This window comes from Columba livia, chromosome 3 (assembly GCF_036013475.1).
Source record: "Columba livia isolate bColLiv1 breed racing homer chromosome 3, bColLiv1.pat.W.v2, whole genome shotgun sequence".
In the NCBI taxonomy this organism is placed as follows: Eukaryota; Metazoa; Chordata; class Aves; order Columbiformes; family Columbidae; genus Columba; species Columba livia.
Window position 1 is genome coordinate 13,551,561 of NC_088604.1, and position 23,210 is coordinate 13,574,770.

The following is a 23,210-nucleotide window of genomic DNA, read 5'->3' on the forward strand; positions in this document are numbered from 1 at the left end:
TGCAGAGCCGGCGGCAGCGGGACGCCTGGCGGGGGGACAGCGGCCCCGGCGTCGATGAAAGCGACTGAGGAGGCGGAGGCTCCTCCTGAGAGGGGAGAGTGAACCCTGCGCCCCTTCACCGCAACCCCACGGGGGACTTTGGGCTAGCTGCTCTGGGAGGTGCTGCTGCTCCCTGTGGTTATGATCCCCCCGGCCTCCTTGTTGCACTTCATTGTCTAAGGCCAAGAGGCTCCACCACCTTCTCAGTGTCCTGTGGCAGCCTTGAGAATTGTCTGTGGTGACCAGAGGGGTGCTGAAGGCAGCTGGTGCCCGGTGCAGCTGCAGGGCTGGCCGGGCACTCCCAGGCAGGCCGGGCTGCAGCACAAGGCTGCTTGAGGTGGCAAGATGGCGATGGCTGGCCTGTCTGCACTGCCCATGGAGGCTTGGCTGGCTGGGTTGGCTGACCAAAGGTGACAACTGCTTTTAAACAGCTCCAGCCAAGGCAGTGAGCTTTTGCTAGACTCTTTGCTCCCCCAGCTTGCTCCTGCCCACCGTTTCCCCTCAGTGTGGAGGTGACTGGGTACAGTTTTGTTGAGGAGCCTTCAGTTGGCTCTGGTGGGGAGCAGAAAGGGCACCTCGGACAGAAATCCTCTGTACCAAAGCTTCTGAGCGAGCGTGATTCAGGTGGGGGGTGCTGAAGGTGACTTTTAGATGCTCCGCCATGAGTTACGTCTTGGCTGGGAGGTACCAGCTGGCTGGAGTCAGCTGTGGAAGGGGCAGCGTGACATAAAGCAGAGGAGCCCTGGACCAGCTCCTGCAGGGGCTGCAGCCAGGTCCCATGGCGGCAAGCTGCTGAGATGTTTAACTCAGGATTGCCTGAACTTTGTTGATTTGGCCTCCATTCCTCTCATGCACATTGGATTCAAGACAATTAGCTAATGTGTGCTCGATACTTTGAAGATGTGAAGTCTTGTGGAAGCCCTGAGCTTTATTCATTTCTATTTGGATGATTTGGCTGGACAAAAAAAGGTGTGGGTGGTTGATATTTTTTCCCCCTCACGTTTCAGTAGCCTTGAACATGTTGCGGCTTGTGAGCAGACATGAACAGTTAGTATGTGTCTCACTGAATGTGTGAACAATTTATTTATACTCATCAATCGAGGACCTTCCTCAGTTTAAACAATTCTGTGATTTGTTCCTTTAGGACCTTCTTCAGTTTAAACAATTCTATGATTTGCTCCTTTAAAGTAATGCTTTTTGTCTTCCACATTTCCTTTAATATTTTTGTATATGCAAATATTGATGTGTCCATACTTTAGGGATAGATAGACATAGGCTGCTATCTGATTTATTGTTAATCCATTATAAATTCTCACCTAGATTTCCTCAGGAGCCTTTTAAAATTTTCCTTTTTCTTTTTTCAAACTTCCAGGAAAGTTCTACTGTGGTGTATCATATCTTTTGTATTACCCTGAATGAGAACATTTATGAGGGGTAACACTCAAGAAAAATATTTTCAAGTAACTTTCACTGTCAAGAAAACCCCAACCAACCAAAAACCCCACCAGACAGGAAATGGAAAGTAGTACGCTGAGAAACATTGCCGTTTACAAGCACTAACTCTGTTTAGGTAAAAAGACATGTTAAAGCTCCAGATCTATTGCTTTGTCTTGTAGAGTTGAGAAAGACAGGGAAAACATTGTGCAAAGCTTTGGAAGGACTGCGCAAATCTTTGTGCTGTTTTGGCTGACACTTTGGGCTATTTTATCAACATTTACTTTTTCTTCTCTGATCCCTTCTGTCTCTGAAATGGCGCATATCAAGAAGCCTCAAGGCAAATGGAAACCTGAAATTACTTGTAGCTACTGTGAATTTATTATTATGTCATTTCACTGAAAAAAACTTGGGAATTAAGATGTGCTGTAATACAACTGTGTCCCAATACAGACCAGTTGTGTAGTAAGTATTTTAAGGCATTGTAATAATTTTCTATCTGGAAAAGTAGAAAAAGATGTATAAAAAGTGTATAAAAGGCTGAAAGATACTTTTGCTTATGCAGTGGTGAGAATCTTAAGTAGGTCCTGTGGTGTTTAATTTGACCTAACAACGACCCTGACAAAGCACTGCGCTGAGAGCTGGGACATACACACCTGGGCGAAATACATGGGTAAGTTACTGGTGTTCAGGGCTACTGAACATTTGCCCTTTTGTCGTTATTGATTCATTAGGGAATGCTGTGTAGGGTAAATTTATCTGGCCACACATACCTGTCTTTCACCCTTACAGCCTGCAACTACCAAGAAGATTAAAAAGAAACAGGGCGGTATTACTCGCTATGAGTGTGGTTATCTTCCTAAGCAGCATCCAAACTTCAGTACATTTCTGAGTTTTCTTTCACTAGTCAGAAGTAATATATATATTCTCATGACTCCATGTTGAATTGTAAAAAGGGTTTATAAAGGGTTTGCTCAATTGGGGGGGAGGTGTGTGTTCTGAGCGCACTTGGCAAAAGCATGACAGAATTGGAATGGTTTATCCCTGTTCTGTCTCAACCAGCAGACATGACATGTGAAACTTTCTGTATAGGGCTAGAAACAACATAAGTATGAACAGTCGTGGACTTGAGATTTTAATTTATTTATTTTTTTCTTAAAGGAGGACCTGATACACTACGTATTGGATAGCAGTAGTAACATTTTCAAGTGGATTAAGTATTTGGAGGTAGCTGTTAACAGTTACAAAAGCTGCCAGATGTAGAACAGCAGATTTATTCCTGGATACCTTCAGTAAACTTGCTAAGTAGATGTACTGATCCCTGCTGTGTACCTGCTGAGTGTATGTAATCTAAAATATTTCTCTTGACACTCTCCCTGAAGGTAGAGTCTGGTATTAGTTTTACCCTCATTCAGGTGAGACAGGGTGAGGAACTTGCCCGGTGTCACGGACGGAAATGGAAGCAGACTTTTCCCCAGTGTGCTGGTTTCTACCTCTGACTGTTACAATTGCTTTCCCACAAGTTCTGGCAGAGCCCATCATCATCATCCATTAAGATGGAAAGAATAGTGCAGCCTCTCAAAGATGTTGGATGTCACTTCTGCAAATAATGCCATCGCCAGTGCTACATTCGCAGATGGTCTTCTGACATGAAAACTCTCAAATATCAGCCATAATACCTAGTGCTTGTATAATGTTTTACAGGACCAAGACATTATACAAACACAGACACTGAAAAACTTGAGTTGTTTCACTTAGAGTCACCATAGAGGTCACTAGCCAATCTCACCTGTGCATTCAGAAGCATTTTAAGGTGTACTTGGTAATCAGAGAACTAATTCTATTGAATTAAAACTAACTTTGAGGCGATACTATTAATAAGAAATACTCTGATAATAGAATATCACTCTGACTATTAAAAACAGAGAAGGTACTGCATTTAACCGGGTAACTATGGCTGAATGCTCCACCTTTAAGTATTCCTAGATCTATCAGAAGCCGTCTTTCAATGGTTAGTGAGAAGAAAAAGAGCTTTCTTCCTTCTGTGCTTTTTGTGGACATTCAGTTTCTTCGAAAACGGTTGTGTAGACTGGCGTTCGTGTGCTGGTCTTCTCCCTCAGCTTCCTTTCTAGCTGCTCTGGAAGATTTTCATTAAAACCAGAAGGACTGGGAATATATTTTTTACATTTGGCAGAAGCTGATGGCAGTTGCTCAGGAAAACAACCTACTTGCAACAGATTTTTCAAACCCTATATATGGCTAGATAAACATCTAAGCATTTGGTATCTTGCAGTTGTATTTTAAAGCAAAACAAAATAAACCAAAAAGAACTTCAAAAAGTTGCAGATAAGACCCCTAAGTGAAATGTAAAAGAAACACAGAATTTTGAGAGCCTGGTTTCTGATGGTTCTCTTTTATGATAATTCTGGATATCTAATTAAGAATAAGGTTATTAAGTTTTTCTTGGTTAAAATATTCATAGGATCTCTGTTTTCTCTCTGGTTCCCAATTTTAAAGAAAACTATTAAGAGTTTAAAGATTTTTTTAGACCTTTCTCCTCAGTAACGTTTGGTTGAAACTGCTTACTGAGTTCAAAAATCATGTCAATGAATGACACATAACTCTTGAATTGGGTGGTTTTTTGTTTGTTTTGTTTCATTTTTTTTCCCCTCTTTTCCTCTTCTCCTTTTTTTAGGTAATTAGACCAAGAGGAAATCAAGTACCTGAAATTAAAAATAATGAATTTATTACATTTCAACATTGAAATATTTCCTTTGTGCACAAAAAATGATTGTGCAGAAAAATACCTCAGTGCTCCTTTTAAGCTGCCAGAAGTAACATTATTAGTACAAAATCTGTGGATAAATTCACTTTTACAATATTGTAACCCCCACGCATTATTACAGTAATTGCTTCCACCTAAGTGTATACGTAGAGCATGAAAATATATCCTGATTTTAAAATCACTTACAAGCATTTCTCATTCTTGCCAGTATTCCTTTATATGTAGGAAGGTTTAACTTTACTAAGTTAAATCGCTGAAGAAGTGTCTGCTACTTAGTGATGTACAGCATCAATGACATAAAATCTCATGTTTTTCTTGTGTTATATTCCTGGTTTTATATATACATGTGACACAATGGACACATCTGATGTGCACATGCATTTCAGGACAGAAGCTTCAGCAATGTATTTTTTCTGTAACAGGTGAGCAGGCCAGTTAAAAATGGCTTGATGGTACATAATTAGAGCAATGTTAAACTTGTTTTTTCTTAGAATAGTTTGTAATCTTTTTCAAAAAGTTAAGGAAAATAGATCAATGCAGTTGCTTATTTTCCACTTAAAAGAAAAAAATATGGTGAATGTAATTCATGTTCAGCACAGTGAGACACTAATCTGTATTACCATGCTGCAAATACACAATAATTCTCATTACCAGTGTTAATGTTGCAAATTTATACTGCGTCCTTCAGCCACTGCAACTGTGGTAGACCTCTTGAGGGTCATCATCTTTATAAAATAATCTCGTCACAGGTCGTCAGTTTTTCTTTGAAAGTCAAGGGTTTGAGCCTATTCAGTCAATACCTACTCCTCTGCCTGCTAAAGCTAGGGAAAAACTCTTTGGAAAATTAATTTATTGAATCCCAGGACAGTCATCCTTATGTTTTGCAGTTCGTGAATATGGAGAGAACAATGCTGATGGGCAGTCTCCCACTTCTCTTGGTCCGCTCCAGGTCATAGGCAGGTGGGAACAGGACTGCTGAGGCCTGGCAGCTTCATCAAGTAAGTTTTTCTCCTTACAGCGGTCCTTGGTAATGCTGCGATGACACTGCATCATGAAGACTTGTTGATCTCAATTAGTTTCATTCTCTGAAAAGCTTAGTTTAGTTAAAATCTTAATGCCGCAGCAAAAAAGACTGGGCACTGGACACCGGAAGATCTTTGGGGTTTTTCAAGCATATTGTAAAATGGGTTACTTACATAGTTTGTCCCCAATTCTTACACAGTCTTTCTTCTACCTGCCCCCCCCTCCACTTTGTCATTATATATTCAGTCATGTAGTGGCTTGAAGCATTGCAACGTTTGATGTTCATACGTGCTTAAATGTTTTAACTTTTTTTTTTTGAGCAATCAGCCATTTGTGCATGTTTATGCAAACTCACTTGACTGTTTTTGAAACTTTAGCTCAAAATATTTCATTGATTGCAAAGCCTTTTAAAGAATTCATCATCGTGAAATATTTTACCTGATAATTCACTGAGACAAATGTGAAATATGGAGTTGGGAAGGTAAAATTATAACCAGTCACATAAACCTGTCTTCATTAGGTCCCTTTCAAACATCTCCAAATGTTACCAATAGAGAAAGACATCCTCGGAGAGTGGTTTGAAGCGTGAATTCTTTAGTTTTCAATTGGAATCTGCTTTATGTTTGAGAGGAAGGCTCTCATTTCCTGCATCTGAGATTCATTTTTAAATGCAAGCTAACAGGAAGATTAGCCTTTAAGGACTATTAGTGACTGGCCTGAATGGTGTTGGTGACTAGAACATAAAAGGGAAAAAAATAATATAGACTGGTGTGAGTGAATAAGGGGATGCATCAAACCATTCTCAGCTGGCGTCAATTGATATGGCTTCCTTCCATTGGGACTGTGCCAGATGAGACCAGCAACAGATCTGTCCTGTTGTGATTCCAGCTTTAGTCTTGGGCCACAACTTGAAAGTACTTTTCTGGATTGTGTAGTTTGTTCGTATTTTATATGCAACAAATAGAGCCGTTACTGATAACCTGTGGGACATTCTTCAAAGCTTTGCCATAAAAAAACTGTTAACAGCAAAGGAAATGCTTTACACTTACTGCAGTAATGAAAATATCTTTAGACACATTAAAGGCCTTTATGGAGTTTTGATGGTTTTATTATTATTGCCATTCCCACTTTAGTAAATCAGCGTGTCAAAGTTTTGTTTATTTACGTGGCACAGAGGTTATAGATGTATCTCTGGCTGTAAGCAGAGTTGTACAAAGGCCTATGCCTCAACCTTGGGATGTCTTTACCATTTCCTCCTCCTTCTGCATGCCTTCCACAGTCTCCCAGAGAGAGCTGCCCGTGTCCTTAATGTCACTGGGGCTAATTCTCATGGGCTTCTGTGAAACTCTCAGCCCCTCGAAGAAGGTGTTCACCTCCTGGTGAGAAGAATGATTGCTAGAGATAACAAACCGGACTCAACAGACTCAGGTTTGCATCTGTTTCGGAAACTCCTACAATTTATTCATATGTTTAACATATTCACATGTTTTTTCAGGCAAATGCAAGATGGTTTTGTATGAACCACAGTCTGCAAGGCAGAAAATCACTTTGAAGTGAGCCATGATCAATAGGAGGCTGAAAGAAGTGTCTTGTTCTGATCATTGTATGTAATTATTATAAAATTGTTTGACAGATTACCGACTTTCAGAAGTAGAGAGTCTTAGAAGCAAGTGCCACAACAAATGTGGTTTATGAATTTTATTTTTTTCTTTTCAATGAATAATTAACCGTTTATTGTACTGATCATATCTAACATTGGATTCCTCCTGCTTGCAGTGTTCTGCTGTGAATGTTTTAGGGCCCATCAGTATTGTAACTTTGGTCTTGGCTGTGTATGTGCTGAAGTACCTGAACATACGTTATAAGACCTAGAGCTGTCAAATTCCCCCTAAACCTGTCTCTCATGGCATTATAAAGGCAGTTCTGCTGCCTCACTCCTCAGTACCTAAAGTGACAGGGAAAGAAAGAGAGAAAACCTGAACAAGAAGCACCCAGTATGTAGCAAGCCAAGGTACAATTGGAAAAAAGACAGGGCAGCACGTGTGTCTTGTAGCCACCCAGAAAAGGGTATGAAGCAGAGAAGAAAAAGTTGCATACAGCTGTGGCTGAATTGTATTATAAAGCATCATAAGAAAACAATTTTCTTTTAAAACTGCTGACTTGTTTTTGCTTTTATTGAGTTATTTGGTGGCCCTCAATGACTATTGACTTAGGTAGCTTGAAGTGTCAAGGCAGAAGAAGCAGTTAAAGGCAGGATGTCCTTGCACCCCTTAATTAAAAGAGATTAAAAGTGTTGCTATTTAACTTTGAGCTGAGGAAGATGGAAAACATGTATTTAGTGTTGTTTCCACTATTACACAGTTATATCCTTGATTTTTGACTGTTTGTTAATTTCCTTTTTGATCATTGTGTAGGAGAGGTTTCCTTGTTTTATTGTTATCTGAAATATCCAAAACTGTAATCCTGGTTTGGTAGTGCACAGCTATGTTTATGTGATCAGACTTTACATGTTAAATGTGTTTTCATCAGTAATCTAATATTTATGAGCCATTACAGTATTGAGGTTTAGCTAGAGGTTTTCTGTACTGATAACGCATATGTTTGTTTTCCAGTGATGTAATTTATTGCTAAGAACAATTTCTGTTTAACAGAACTGAAGTGTTCTTGATATCTGCAGATGTTATTCTGTATAGCATTGGAGTTTAGAATAGATGGCCACATACAGAAATGTATATTATTTCAAAAGAGCTAAAATCTATATTATAATAAAGGAAGAAAATAATGGTGAACATTTATTATGTTTTGTTTCTATCCTGACACTACCCAGGTTTTCTGACAACAATTTTCATTGCACCATTTTCAGAGTGCTAAATATGTAGCATTTTGGCAAGATCATTGACTCAAACGTACTAGTATTGTGCTGGCATTCCTACTCCTTTGACTTGTATCCTGGGTGCAGGCAGCTGGATCAGTATTAATCGCTGCAGAAGATCCCGTCTGGGTGCCAGGGTTTCAGACCACTGGAAAAGGCTTGTTCTTGGCAGGAGAGCAGCACAGATACGAGCTGGGAAGGCATCCTCCTTCCAGTGCATCATGGTGTTCAGGGCCAGATTTCTGTGTACTTTGGAAAAAACATTACTGAAATTATTCTTTTACAAGCAATTAAGAAAAGACCATGCTTTGGTAGTTTAATGTATTTACAAAAAGTAGCAAAAAAGTGAATATAGGTAAACATATCAGTGGGAGAAGAGTGTTGTATTTATATAGAAGTATGTATCTGTGTATATACTGATGTTCACATATGTGAGTGTGTGTGTACAAGTGTGTTTTTATACTCCGACTTAACCTATAATAAATGTTTAAAACATGTACATTTCAGAAACATTTAAAAAAATGACATTGAGTCCTTGTCTATACTGTTTTTCTTCCTTATAGGATGACCCGCAGTATTATTTTAGTTAGCAGCTATTACAGAGAATTTAGAATATGTCTACATGGGGCAGTAGAGCGTGAAGACCATCCTCAGCTCACCTAGACTGGGCTGACAAATCTGTGAAGCACGTTGCACTCTTGATAGCTCAAGTACTAAAAGATGTAATATATAAATGTACTTGCCTGGCTCACTGCTCAGGATAGTAAGTTTTGTCCCTTTGTGAGGCTCAGCATCATTGTGAAACTTCTGTAGTGTGTTTCATTCTGGTGCTGGCTTAATCAGTGCCAACCAGGCAACTGCATCATGCTTCAGTGAGCTGTGTGGATGCACCGTGTGATAAACAGGGATAGCGTTTTGTTTGTCTTCAGCTGTTAAAATAAAATAGATATCTCATCTTGTTCACTGTATAATTTTCTTATTAATCTTCATACTCACCTTTTAGACCTATGAATTTGTCAAATATTAGGCAGCAGAGTTGGACTGATTGTAGATGATGATAATTCTAAGGTAGGATGAAATGTAGTATGGAAGAGGGTGTCCTAGGGTTTTGATTCTAGTTTCAGTTTAACCTTTTGAACTGCAGCAGGTCCTGGGCAAGGTCATGTTAACTTTCATGTTAACTTTCCGTTTTGCTCACCTGTAAAACAGATAATGATGACTAGGACCTCTGTGAAGTGTTTGGAGAATTTCAGGGAAACTGAATATTGCTAATTAAGCCAGTAAAAGCCTATTAGATTTTTGGTTTGCAGTATGTTTATATGAATGTGATGGGGGAACAATACTCTGCAATGAAGGTAGAAACATTCTGCTATCTAGAAAGTAAGGCTAAGTGCTGAAATGAAACAGGAATTCATTTTACCTTAAGGGATGGCTACAGTGCAGATATGTACATCAGAGGCAGGCATTATGGGCTGCCTTTCTAGTCAATAGAGAACACTCTCGATTAATTTGACTTACTTTAGATGTCTGCTTTAAGGTGAGATGAATAATGCCTTATGAAGAACACTCATTATATAATTTAATCTTACCTCCTGCCATAGAGGTACCCCCAGCTGCTCTATATTGGTTGTGGTTGCTTCTGTTTGACTAAACCACCACTTTCATAAAGTCCTTTTTTAAGACTAGTTTAGACAAGCCATCCAGAACCTGGAGTGGTGATACTATTTTTGTTTCCCTTTCCTTCCCACCCATATCTTAATATTACTCTTCAAAAATATTTAATGAAGCATATAAATAGCAGTTGAAACCACTTCTCATAGAATATCATCATCTTTGGAAATAAGTGCTGAGTGTTGGTCAGCAAGTGCTGTAAAAAATGAAAGGTAAATTTGGCATGTGGCAGCGAAATGCTGAAGTGGTGATTAGTCCTCTGACAAACAGATGAGGCTGGTTTGGCCAGCTGTCAGAATGGTTATATACACATTTTGCTATATTATTCTGATTGTATTACTTTTGGATTTGAACTGAAGTCAGGGTAATTACATGGAAAGATGTGTCACTGTTTAACAAGGTTATAAAAATGTGTGCTCTGTTTCTGCTCCACTTTCTGTTATGCAATGGCATTTCTACCTGGTCTGTGAAATGTGCCATTCCAGTCATTTACTTGCTAGCTGTAATGTGAATTCAAGGTTTTTCAATCTATTTACAAAAATATATGTTTTGACCTCTTTGGAACTGGGATATTATTATATAGAGAGAATAATGACATGTTAAAACTGTGTTATTTGTTCAAGCTTGTTCTCATAAAATTATCATTAAGAGAGTTCTCATATACACATAAATGCTGGCATTTTTTCTTGCTGCTGGCTTGGGAATCTGAGTTAAAAATAAAGGTGGATAACAAAACATGATATATGTGGACATTCCTCATCCCATTATGCTGATGGCCCTGTAGCTGGCATTTTGGACAAAATATGAAAAGATAATGAGTAAACTTCTGTGTATATCCTATGGCTCAAAGAAGAAAAGACACTCTTCTGAGCCTTGCATGTCGTTAGCAGTGAATGTTGGAAAACCCCCCTCTGCTTGTCCTGCCTTGTGCAAAGTGAGACTTGAAAGAACTTTCACTTCTTTTACTGGTTTGAAAACATATTTGACCTCTGAGAAAGGAAGCCAGGGAGAGCGTTGAATAAGTTGATTTACCATCTCTTGAAATACCTCCTTTACTGGTTCTGTGCCAGAATCTGAAGTGCTGTAGTGACAGCAGCCAAAAGGGAGTGGGGATTTGGATGGAGATAAAGGGAAAGATTAAAAAAAAAGAAGTCTAAACCTATATTTAATCCAATGGTCTTGTTATCTGAAGCTGGCCACTTCCAGGAGCTCTGCAAACTTTTTCTATAGTGAATGAATTGAGCCCTGTGTTATAATGACAAATACTTCTACTGGGAAATGCTCATGTTGTGTTACATTAATGCTACAGTGAAAAAGTACAAACTGAGTCAGATATAGAAGATATGACTTTTTACATCTGTGATGCATGTGGATTACGGAGGCAAAGATGACCCGAGAAAGTGGAAGCTCTGTGTCTGAGTTGTTGAAAAGCAGGTTTTGGAGCAACATCCCAGGAACAGCTGCCGCCGAGTACACGGGATTGTGGGGTATGCAGTGTGATTATCAGTGAAATCTCCATTTTTTCTGTAGTCCAAGAAAAAAGAGGGATTTATTAGTGTTTCTGATGCATTTACTACAAAACATTGCTACTTGAACGTGATTCTAAGATTTTAATTCACATTGTCGTAGTTGACTTTTAGCTGGTTGATTTCAGTAAATTTCTACTGATTTAAACAAGCTGAGACTTTTCCAGAATCATCGTGGTATTATTCACTTGAAGTATGCTCCTCTACTGTAAGCTCTGTGGGTCAGAGAGCCCCAAAGTCCTAAGAAAAACGGTTTCAGGAATCACAGAATCACAGAATCATATGATTCTCTTTGGTCTCTTTGGAAGCAGATGTTTGCCCCTAAGTATCAGTACTCAGCAGCATATGTCCTAATTTGAGGATGCCTAGTAGTAAAGCATTGCAGAGCTGAATTTAGCAGTACTTAGGTCACCCTTCTGATTATGTGTTGCTTTTGGAAATTTTGGCATTGGGTGTGCTGTGTGCTTACTGTAATTCTTCTTGAATTTCATAGCCTCCTTTTTTCCCCCTCCTTCATAGAAATGTCTGCTCGGGAGTTAAAGGCTCATAATGTAAACATGTAAGGCTATATTATAGGTTCAGTTTTTCCAAACGTGACCTTTTTATTCTGCCATTAGAGCCCTATGCAGGGTACATGGTGAGTACATACTCATTCTACATTTTCTGAAGTCCCATCAAAGCTGCAACTGAACCAAGTAGACAAAGATGGACAGAGAAGCCTAAGCAGTGTCAGCAACATGATGACAATTTTGGAGAGAAGGGTGGCACCCATAATGTCAGATCGGTCACAGCAGGAGGAGACAAGTGGTTTTTAATCAAAGTGGGAAATGAGGCATGGCAAAAGTAAAGGCTTTGGAATTATGTGAGGACTTGAGAGGGGATTTTGAGTAAGGCTGAAAACAGGGAGGCTTGGCGTAAGAAGATTTTCAGCGGCTGACTTGCTTTAATTAGGAGCAATGGATTTAAAGTTCAGCATGCTGATGGAAAATAATTCCCTTATGGAGCCCTTACTGAGCATCCGAATCCTTTCCATTTATTGTTATTTAAATCTCCTGGTGTACGGTGTTGTCATCAGCAAGAATGTTTGTTGCTCCTTGTTTATTCAGGTCAGGAAAGATGTTAATGAAATATGTAGTCACATAGTAATTATGTCATCAGATCCACTGCTACAAAACTCTCCTCAGTGAAGAGGAATTTCCTTTACACCTGACGGTAACATTTTTCAAAATAAAACATGTCAAAACTTAGAAGTTTATGTTGGCAGACCATCATATCATTAAAGCAAGACTGAATATATCCTGTCCAAATCTCTTGCTTCTTGTAATGGTGCCTAAGGCTACAGTCTTCCAGATGTTGATACTACCAGCATTTACATTTTGAATGAAAAAAGCCTCTTGTTATCACAGACAATTTACAGTAGAAATTCTACCTTTTTTTTTTTTTTTCAGAGCCGTTTGTCTGATGTAATGCAAAAAAAAAAAAGGGGGGGAGGATGGGAAAAAAATAGTAAATTTTTTCCCCCCTTCAGAATAATTTGCCTTTAGCAATAAGAACCAGAAAGGATGGAGCAGCAGCTCTTTCATGCCACTGCTTCCCAATCCAGGTTGAGATTGCAGTATTTGTCCATGAAGAGCAAAAAACTGCCTTAGTCTCAGGAAGGAAAAAGAAAGTGCTGCAGTAGCAATAGTAGTGAAAGCGCAAGCAAAACTTTTCCTTGCACTAACACTGGCCAGACAACACCAGCATTAAACTTAATGAACTGTATTTACACTGAGTCAGCTCACTCTGCTTTAGACTTAAAGGGACCTTAAAACAAGTGAAAATGGAAATAAGTTTTGGTAATTAACATAACTACTCCCATGGGGGGGGTCAAGAAACGGTGGTAAGACAACTCCGTTTTCTTGGGTTTGCATCTTGCAGCCTTCTTGCTGAGGTGCTGTGGTTTTACAAGAATTTCTGAATGAAAGGCAGAACCAAGTAATCAAGGGATGACAGTGGTGAGATAACAGGACACTGAGAAGAGAAATACATCTTTCCTCATGTATATTATTAGGAAAGCCGTATATAGTTCAGCAAGAATGGGCAGGCTTCAATTGGAATTAAATGATGTTATTTTTTTTTTAATAAAAGCTCTATTGCCACACGTGGATCTGCATTGATTGCTTTGTCCTGCTCTCACTCATGACTTTATCTATCTTATGTGCTTACATGTTTTGCTGGGTTGGTACCTCAGGCTTGAATCTGGTAAAGAAATTCATGATGCAGCTGCGCAGACTAATTTTCCAGTCTGTTGCTACTATTTCTGTCTTGTAGACTCTAAATTGGAGCTTATGATTCAATGTCAGCCTGAAGAAGAAAGGCATGGAGGACTGCTGATGCTTTCAGGATCAGATGTGCAGCTCCCCATCCTCCAAGAAACAGATCTTGGAAATGAATTGGTCAGACCTAATGGTAACAGTTCCATGGAAAGTGATGAAAACACTCACCAAGCAGAACATGTATACATTACATTTGTTATGTATACATGGTTTTGTGGTAGTGAGATACACATGCGAAGCAACAAAGGTGAGAAATAACATACCGAGTCTTCCGTACAAGCAACTTACAGAGGTGTATGATTTTCCCAGCTGCTGTCTTCCCCTGCACACCACCTTTGCATGGGAACACCTTATGAGGAAAGATACTGTAATGTGCAATGGGGTTGATTTACAGGTTATACATAGTCAAAATGAGCGGGATCAATCTTCTAAAAATCACTTTTAGATTGTGATTTTATACAGTGACAGCACTATCAGAGATAGTATATTCAGCAAATGCACGCACACACACTTATGCTTCATAATGTCATGTACTCTTTGTTTTGCGCTTGGACTTCAAATAATTTCTATTCAACCATGATATCCTGTGGCACGGATGGATGCTTGTTAGTAGAACAAGTAGCATAATTCCTGAGTTGGAAAGGTCATAGATAGGGCAATGGGACTGGGGACCCAAAGCTGGAAAATGTATTAACATAGTTTAATCAGTCATACTAAATTCCACTGTGACATATTTCCTCAACAAATTAGTTAAAAGGATTCTGGGTTCTGTCACTGGAAAAGAAAACACTTAATCTTTTATTCTAAAAAGAATATTTTTTATTTAATTATTGTGTCTGCAAGTTTTGGGATTTTATTTTTTTTTTTTTAATTTTCATTTTCATGAGTGTTTATTATAGTTTATGCTCTAATATTTAAAACCTTACTTTAGGATATCTACCTTTTCCTATAAATTTTGCCAGAGCTTTGTTGTGCAGCCTTGATCAAATTACTCGCTCCTTCTATGTCTCACTTTCGCTGTATTCAGGTAATAGACTCTCCAGCGCTGTCCTAAACTTTAGTGTGTCTGGAAAGTGCATAGCACAACGTGATGTTGATATCAGATGAAATTCCTAAGAATTACTGCAATTCAAAGAAGTAGTAATTATTTGGCTAAACTGTTACCCAACATCTTCTCTGCTGAAGAGCCTTTACTTCAAATATTGGAAGAAATGTGCAGCCAAACCACTGGCATGACAGGGTGGTTTTTGGCAGGACAGTATGTTTAGATAAGCAATTACAGTCAAGGAATGTCACTCAGATTCTGATTATTCCCAAGCAAAGGAGTGCAAATTTAAAAGTGAGATTCATCCGAATACTAACTGCGTTTTTTTCCTTTCCTAGGTGACCAGCGGGACTTGTGGGTTATGCAACATTAGCTACCCCTTGAATATATTGAAGCTGAAGTTGGAAAACAATTTAGAACTGCTTTAGTGTGGCCATTCTTATGCATCCTGTGCAGCTCGTTCACTGTGTCCTCCTTCCCTGCAGAGGAAGGGTAAGAAAGGCACGTCAGGAGGGAATAGGGTTCCATTACCATGTGGTGATTCTGTAATAATTAACAGCAGCGCTCTTGTTGAGTTACACTCTTGGTTCATTCAAATTGAAATTCCTTCTCTATTAGAGTGCTTGCTCATTTTCACAAGTACCTTGTAGAGCTTCATAGCTTTTAAGCTTCATAATGGTGGCATCTCACCCTGAAATACAGCTGCAATATGATTCTCTGTGTTGAAGAACTAATGTACAGTTACTTTTTTCTTAAGTAGATATGCCTAATGGAGTTTTTTAAAGTACAGAATTAATTCACAAAGTTCAGTAATTAGTGATATGGTAAAAATAAGATTCCTCTAAATTACTTTAAAAGTTGGCCTATTTTCACCTACTCCATTTAAATAGGTATTAGTTTAAAACCGGCTGCTTCTTGCCTTTTGCATTTCAGTGTTGCTCTGTTAGGTTTTTTTCTTCCTTCTAGGATTAAATGTGTGTCCTGTAGGCTTGTCAGCCCTGAGTTTTTGTATGTGACAACACTCACTGTGATCTTCGAAGTCATCAATCAAATGGGGACCATAGTCTTCAAAAGTGTTTTAGAGAGCCTCTTTCTTGAATAGCACACAGTATTTCTATACTAAGAGTATACTATGCCATAAAATAATGTTTATGTTCCTTTAGGCTTAATACCATACCATTTGTGAGCACAAGTGCTGAAGCAATTTAGAAAGAGATGTTAACTTTATACCCTACCAGGGAAGTAGTTTTATTACTGTGTATGCAAAGCAACAGGAAAGCAAAGCTTTGCTTTTATATTTTATTAGCTGTCATTATCATGTTTCAGGGCCTCTTCTTGTATCAGTATTTGCAGACATATAGAAGTCTTTCTTTATGAGCATACTAAGAGAAATTGGGAAATTAATAATGTGGTTTCTGAATCTTTAGAAAAAGTACTTGCTTTAGAAAACGAAGAATTGTTTCAGCAGTGTATGTCCCAACAATGAGGCTACAAATGCCAGATGTAGAAGAATAACATTGTGCTTTGGCATTGGATTGTGAAAATAGAATGGAGATGAAAGCAGTTAGCTTAACTGCCATGTAGGGGAATATCACTGCTGGTAATGCCAGACATTTAAATATGAATCAAGTCCCAACATAGTCCTGAGATATCCTAAAACCATTAAAATATACTTCAGGTTGTTTTTTATTTTCTCACTGATTTTATTCATTGAAGTTCACTTTCTGAGTTTTTTGTCATATTTATGAGATCGAGAAACTGAAGCACAGATTTTTTATATAGTCACAGTTTGTCAGAAGCATGAATTTTAAGCAAATTACCAAGTATCATGACATTCCATAGACCTATATTATGATAAACACTGTTCTGGGATGCAATTTTTACAGTCTCTGAAATTGCTTATGACTGGGTTTGGAAACTGAAATTCTACACTGAGAAAATTCATGTACAGTACAACGTCCGGTTTTGGTAAGGTTTAAGGTTATATTTATTTTTACATATATATTTTGGTTTGTATTTATACTTAGAAGACAGCCCAAAAAGTACCACATTAAAATCCTGAGAAATTACTTCCTGAATGAGCTTGAACATCTTCTATGGAAATTCTAACTGAACAGAATTTCCTATAGAAATAGTTGTTGTCCTTGTTGTGAGGATTCTCTGTATAAGAGCATAGTTGCTTGTCACATTCTTAAAATATTTCACACATCCAGGAAATGGAATGCCTTGAAAATAGGTTGCCTTGGGTTAAAAAAGAGACCATGACTTTACACTGCCTTCTGTAGGAATCAGAAGAGTATTCTGTAAGAACCAGTCTGGAGAGCCATACAGACCCCTTTCCCATTGCAAATGAGTTATGAAAGTGGAATCTAAATGAAAGCAGCTAATGATCATAGAAATGTAGTACAAGAATTTCCACATCATGATTACTGCTTCTAAACCTTTGAGTCAGCTTTAGATTTCTGAAATTAGTCTTTAAGATGTTGATATATATGTGAGTTCACTGGTCTTGCTTCTGAAAACATACAAGTTCTTATCTCACTGGAGTTCTCTGAGTGCTGATGTCTCTTTATCATTAGAACTCAGTCAGAGCTTCCAAAATGTAAGAAACAGGAAATGGTGAAATGACTGAGATAGCTTATAATCATCTGAAAAAAGATCATTCTGTCCAATATGATGTCCACTTTCAGTCTGTTGTTCTTTACCTAGTACCAGATTTTATTTAACTCCTGGGCTATGTTGTTAATAATGAGGTAGTCAATGTTATAAAGGAAAGTTACAGCTGTTTTTTATCCTCTTCTTGCTGATATTGAAATTGTTCAATTGATGCTGCATTTAAAATGCTTGAATAAGCAGAGAGAAATGTGATTCTGGCAATGAGAGATTTCCCTACCTCTATGGTTGGATATGTCATTCCAGAGAAGACCAAGAGCCTCTTACACATCATGGTGGTATCATAACATTTCTTCTCAATAAGACAAGAAGATTTTATTAATAGCAAACTGGAAAGAGATCCAAAATGAGAACTCAATATTACCAAGGGAACGGTGGGAAAATGTGCCAAGGGAGGTTTAGGTTGGACATTAGGAAAGGGTTCATCACCCAGAGGGTGCTGGAGCACTGGAACATGCTCCCCAGGGTGGTGTCACAGCCCCAAGCCCAACAGTGTAGAAGAAGAGACTGGACAATGTCCTCAGACACATGGTGTGAACTGTGGGGTTGTCATCGGCAAGGACAGGAGTTGGACTTGATGATCCTTGTGGGTCCTTCCAATTCTGGACATTCTATGATTCTATGATCTGTCTGCTCTCTGTACGTTTGTAGTAGACAATCTCCAGCACCACTAAAGTATGTCCGCTTCTGGATCTCAATATGAACACAACAAATGCCAGGTCTACTTTCTTAGCTTCACTTAGGTGAACATTCACAGGTTTTGGCTGGCTTCTGAATGCCCTTGTTCAGGAAAGAGAGGTCTGATATGCTTTTCAGCTGGTTTGAAATCATTAAGGACTGCAAAGAGTCAACTTCTTCAATGCTTGTCAAACTAGTTTGGGCTTGAAAGATACAAAGAGTCTTTCTTTGAAAGCCATATTTGTAATTTCTGTAGAAAAGGCCTTCTGTTCATAATTATTTCATGAATCAGTAAAAACATAAATAAATACAGAAGATGTTTTACGTTGCTGATGTCTAAGTTTAGTTTGAACAAGCAAATTACCTCACCATTAAGTGTAAACTGAAGAGAGGTTATATGGAATTATCTTTGGAGTTCCTCAGTTGGTCCAAAATCTATCATTCATTTCATTTGTAGTAACTGTAGCTCCTCCAAGTGATAAACTATGTCATTGTTAGTGTTGAATGATAATCGAGGATTTGTTCTCTCATTATGCCCAAAGAGCCATCTTAAAGGAATATTAACTTTACAAGGAAATGTTACATTTAAAAATAACTGTGTATTCCTAGTTCAGCTGTTCTCTGTATGTCATGGTCTCTCTTGATGGCAACTCATCCTATTTTCACTTGAGTCCCAGGTTTACACAGCACAAAGGATCCTTCTCCAGAACCCATATCAGTGTTATAAAGTGCAAAATATTACTCAGAACAAGTGCAAAAGTTGAAAGTGGCAGAATATTGCTGGAAGAGAAAGAAAGAGAGAAAGAGAGAGAGAAAGAGAGAAAGAGAGAGAAAGAAAGAAAAAGAAAGAAAGAAAGGAAGAAAGAAAGAAGAAAAGAAAGATCAATTAAGCAAGAAAACACCCTGCAAAAAAAGTAATTTTATGCTAGTCCTCCTTCTGCTCGTTAAGTCACTTTTAATCAGATTTTCAATGTTAGGGAGGAGTTATATGTTCTTTATTTTCAAGGTGCCACAATATTTTTGGGCTTAGACTTAAAAATACTAACCACTACTGCTGCAACTGAAGTCTGTACTAGTACCTGGTAAAATACTATAAAAAAAAGGGTGCATATGTAACAAAACGGACATCCAGAATAAATTATATTTTAAATGTTTTGGCATTCTTCCATAAAAAGAGAGAATTATATTTCTTACAGAAGGGGTGTGAGATAAATTCATTACCTTTTGTAAAGTTCTGAGGTGCTATCATGATACTGAAAAGCTAAGGAGGAACCCATAATAATCCAGTATTTAAATGGTGTGCATATTAAATATGGGCTAGGGAAACTCAGTTGTGTGCCATATGGTAGAGAACAGAGGAACAAATATTGCATTACCTATAGGAATGCAATCAGTGCCTTGGATGTTTTTGGTCATATCTGAAAGAATTTACTTCAAGACTCAACATCAAAACATTCTGTTTGTATCTTTTGCCTGTTTTGCTTTTACAGATGCTTAGTTGAGCATGTGTTTAAGCTCATTTTTAAGCATAGTATAACTATAAATACAAATTTAGTCATACTAAAATAAATTTATGAAGAGATTCATAATTTTAAGTAAGTAAATACTGCATCACTGTATCATTGGACTCTAGGAAAATGTCTAAACTGTTTCCTATTTCTAATCAGGTACAACCATTTCATAGGGCTTGTTGATCATCCCGTTGCCAGGAGATGAGCAGAGAGAAGCAACTGGTTAACAGCTGGTTGCATCTGGTCACAGCCAAGAGAACACAGCAATAGAATAAACAATTCAGTTTTCAACAGCTGCATTTGCAGTTACAGTCTACTGAATCAAGTAAGTGCAGCTTTCCAAGTATAATTTGTGAGCTAGAAACATAAATTATCTTTAGAAACATTTAGAAGTAATGAGGGAAGAAACCCTTTTCCTTATTCTACTAACCTCTCCCTCTCTTACTAAGATATAGTTATTACTTCCCATTTTTGTTTTAAACATTGGAAACATCTACTAATAGACAACACGCTTAAGCACTTTAATTCTTCACTGCGTTTTGTACCTTGATGTACATTTCACAGTTTCAGTTTCTAAAGATTCTGTGCTCTCCTATTTCACTTGTACGATCACTTGAGAGCTGTTAGATATTTCCTGATATCCGCCAAGGACCTTGCTACAGGTTTTTATTGTCCCTGGAAAGTCACCAGATACAATATTGATGGGTAACAGTAGACATTTTATTAAAGAACAAATTGGATTTGGAACATAGTTATGTAATGGATTGCCTGACTATGCTACTGAAAGCTGGCCAGAGACTGGGAGGTGGTCATTCTGTTTGAAGACATCATACCTAGGGCCAAAAATGGTTGCATTGTTTCTCCATCAAGATGTCAGCAACCTCAGATGCTAAGATTAAAGGAAGTTAAGTTTGCCCAGGATATTATAATACTTTTCTGACTAGCTGATGGATCAGAATCTCAGGGGAAGTTAATCTGCAAAGAACAGTGAATCTAAATCTGGAAGTTCATGACAAATGAAAGAAAGGGATTGTTTTACATCTGTATTAAAAGTCTTAAAAGGCCTTTTAAAAGCAGTGATCATGTTTGTTTGTCATCCACAGGACTGATAAGCAACATACATGAGTAGGTATGTATGTACTGTATGTATGAGTACTTAGGCAAACAGAGGTCATAGAGACATTCTAAGGGCAGTTTGTAGGTTGAAAGATGTCAGCTGGGGAGCAAGACCAGCCCACAGAGGCTGTTTTTTTCTTAGGAACATTGAATGTTCAGAACAGCCTGTGCCCAGCTCTGTCTCCTGGCATCCTGACTTACTGACCAGCTTACTGGATGGACCCTGGAACTGCATGGGAGTTTGCCCTTTCTCCAGCCCTGCTTCCTAATGTTCCTGACTGGTTTGACCCCAGACATGGACTCATTTCCTCACTGTGTCTGGGACTGCTGATGGGACCTGCCACTTGAGACCAGCCTGGTCCTGCGCAGGTACTGTGGGCCCATGCCCTGGTCAGTGATCCCCATCAGCTTCTGGCTCATTCCCTTGTGCATCAGTCCTGCCCTTGCTGCTACCTGATAGGCTATATCCACTAGAATCCATCATCTGGATTATTTTTAATAACATTGGGTTTACAGTTTGAAAAAACTATCAGGTAGATTCATCACAGGTACTAAAGGCTGAGTTAGTTGATGTTAATATTCACTATTTCTGTTGTCAAAGATTCTGGAAACCCTAGAAGTACTCCTCAGCCTGACCAAGATAAGTTCTGTATGACAGAATGACAAGACAAACTCTATTCTAGCCAACTTGAACTATAAATATAAACACAGGACAGGAAAGCACAAATCACAAGTGATCAGCGGACTGATGACTCAAAGAGCATCTTAATTGCAAGATGATGGGATGAACAGCACACCCTAGGAAAGCATTGATTTGTCAGAGCAGGCTAGTGTCCCAGACTATCACTCCGCTTAATTAAGTGCACCTGTGCACCTCACAGTGCAGCTCAAACTGAATTTGCAGAATTTATTGTGAATTCGAACCAGAGTTACAAGAGAACTGCCTCAGTCTCTATAGCTGTGTTAGTCCATATTAACTACACCTGTCTTGGAAAACAGTAGGTTATGAACAACAAAAAGAACTGTAAGACCACGTGTATAATAGATTACTAAATCAGGGCATATCGAGTTTAGGTGAGATTTTGGCAGATTAAAAAGCTCTTCAAGTTACCTTTTGATCACATACGGTTGTAGCTGCAGTTGCTGTTCCATAGTGCATTTACTTGCACTACATAAAGAGCTATTCCCAAAGTAGACAGATAGTAGACAGAAAAGTTTGCCTAAGTTGCCAAAGAGCCTTAAAAGTTTCTTCAACCTGTTCTTATCTCCTGGGTAAATAAAACCCGCCTAATTATATATTTACTTGGGAGTCTAAAAAGACCTTCTTCAAATTCATTAGTACTACTTGCATAAGTGATCCATATTTTACATTGTTCCAGGACTTTTAATTCGCTTTTTCTCATAAAATGAACAAACATTTGGGGTCTGATTTCATAATCCTTTTTTTAACCTATTTTGATTATAGTTGCCATTTTGTCTGAATAAGGGCAAGAGGAGTGAGCCTAATGGCATACCATAAAACTTTGTATTACGTGATGCTAAAATTGTTTGAGTCTTTTAACAAAAATCTTTCATATTTCAGATTGGTGTGAACCAATACAACATTAAAAAGTACTTCACTTGCAAACAAAAAACATACTAGTATGAATTTTCAGTTCCCATGCATGTCATATTAGTGCATCCTCTTCAATAGAGCATTCAGAGTGTTGTGACATTTTGTTTACTTATTCATCTGAATGTTGATATGTAAAAAGTGTCATGCCAGAAGAGCCAATGATTTCCTGCCTATGATTGTCACATAGCTAGAGGGACAGCTACATGTATTTTTTAAATGAACAATATTAAAGTTAAAAATTGAGAATAAGCTATTTAACTTCACAGAATCACAGAATCACAGGGATTGGAAGGGACCTCGAAAGCTCATCTAGTCCAATCCCCCTGCTGGAGCAGGAACACCCAGATGAGGTTACACAGGAAGGTGTACAGGCAGGTTTTGAATGTTTCCAGAGTCACCTGTATGCATGCATAGCTTTGGTTTAGAATGCCATCAATCAGATGCCTGAAAACATCCTTCAGTGAGTCCAGCTGCAAAAATAGCATATTCTTCAACCATTCCATCTTCAGTCTTAAAGAAATATTAAACATGGTATAACTGACCTTACAAGATCAGTAAATGTAACGTACTCTGGGCACAGAAGCTGACTTGTACTGGTGGAATAAATGACTTCTGCTATCACAAAGGCTGTAGGTAGGTTGAATTGTTCTGCATTTATAGAAACTCCTTGTTTCATTTGAAATGTGCTACAGCCTTAGGACTTAGGTTTAGGTTAAATATCTGAAGAAGCCTGAAATCTCAACACAGTCCATATAGACCTCAGTTCAGCACAGGATCAAAGAATCAGGGATCTGAGCAGGTTAAGATACAAGGAACAAACACAGGAAAAAAGGACAATAAAACAAAAAAAGGAACAGACAAAAAAAATGCCTGTTCCGTTCGCAGTAGAGTAATAAGCAGCTAG

The 23,210-nt window shown here is 38.3% G+C and overlaps 1 long non-coding RNA gene across 1 annotated transcript; it reads left to right on the plus strand.

The window, feature by feature from the left end:
* Window positions 1-7: 7 nt before the first annotated feature.
* On the plus strand, window positions 8-8,678 carry LOC110362094 (uncharacterized). The gene is made up of 2 exons (XR_002419135.2): window positions 8-5,256; window positions 6,777-8,678. It is a non-coding gene; the product is annotated as an uncharacterized LOC110362094 (long non-coding RNA).
* Window positions 8,679-23,210: the final 14,532 nt, after the last annotated feature.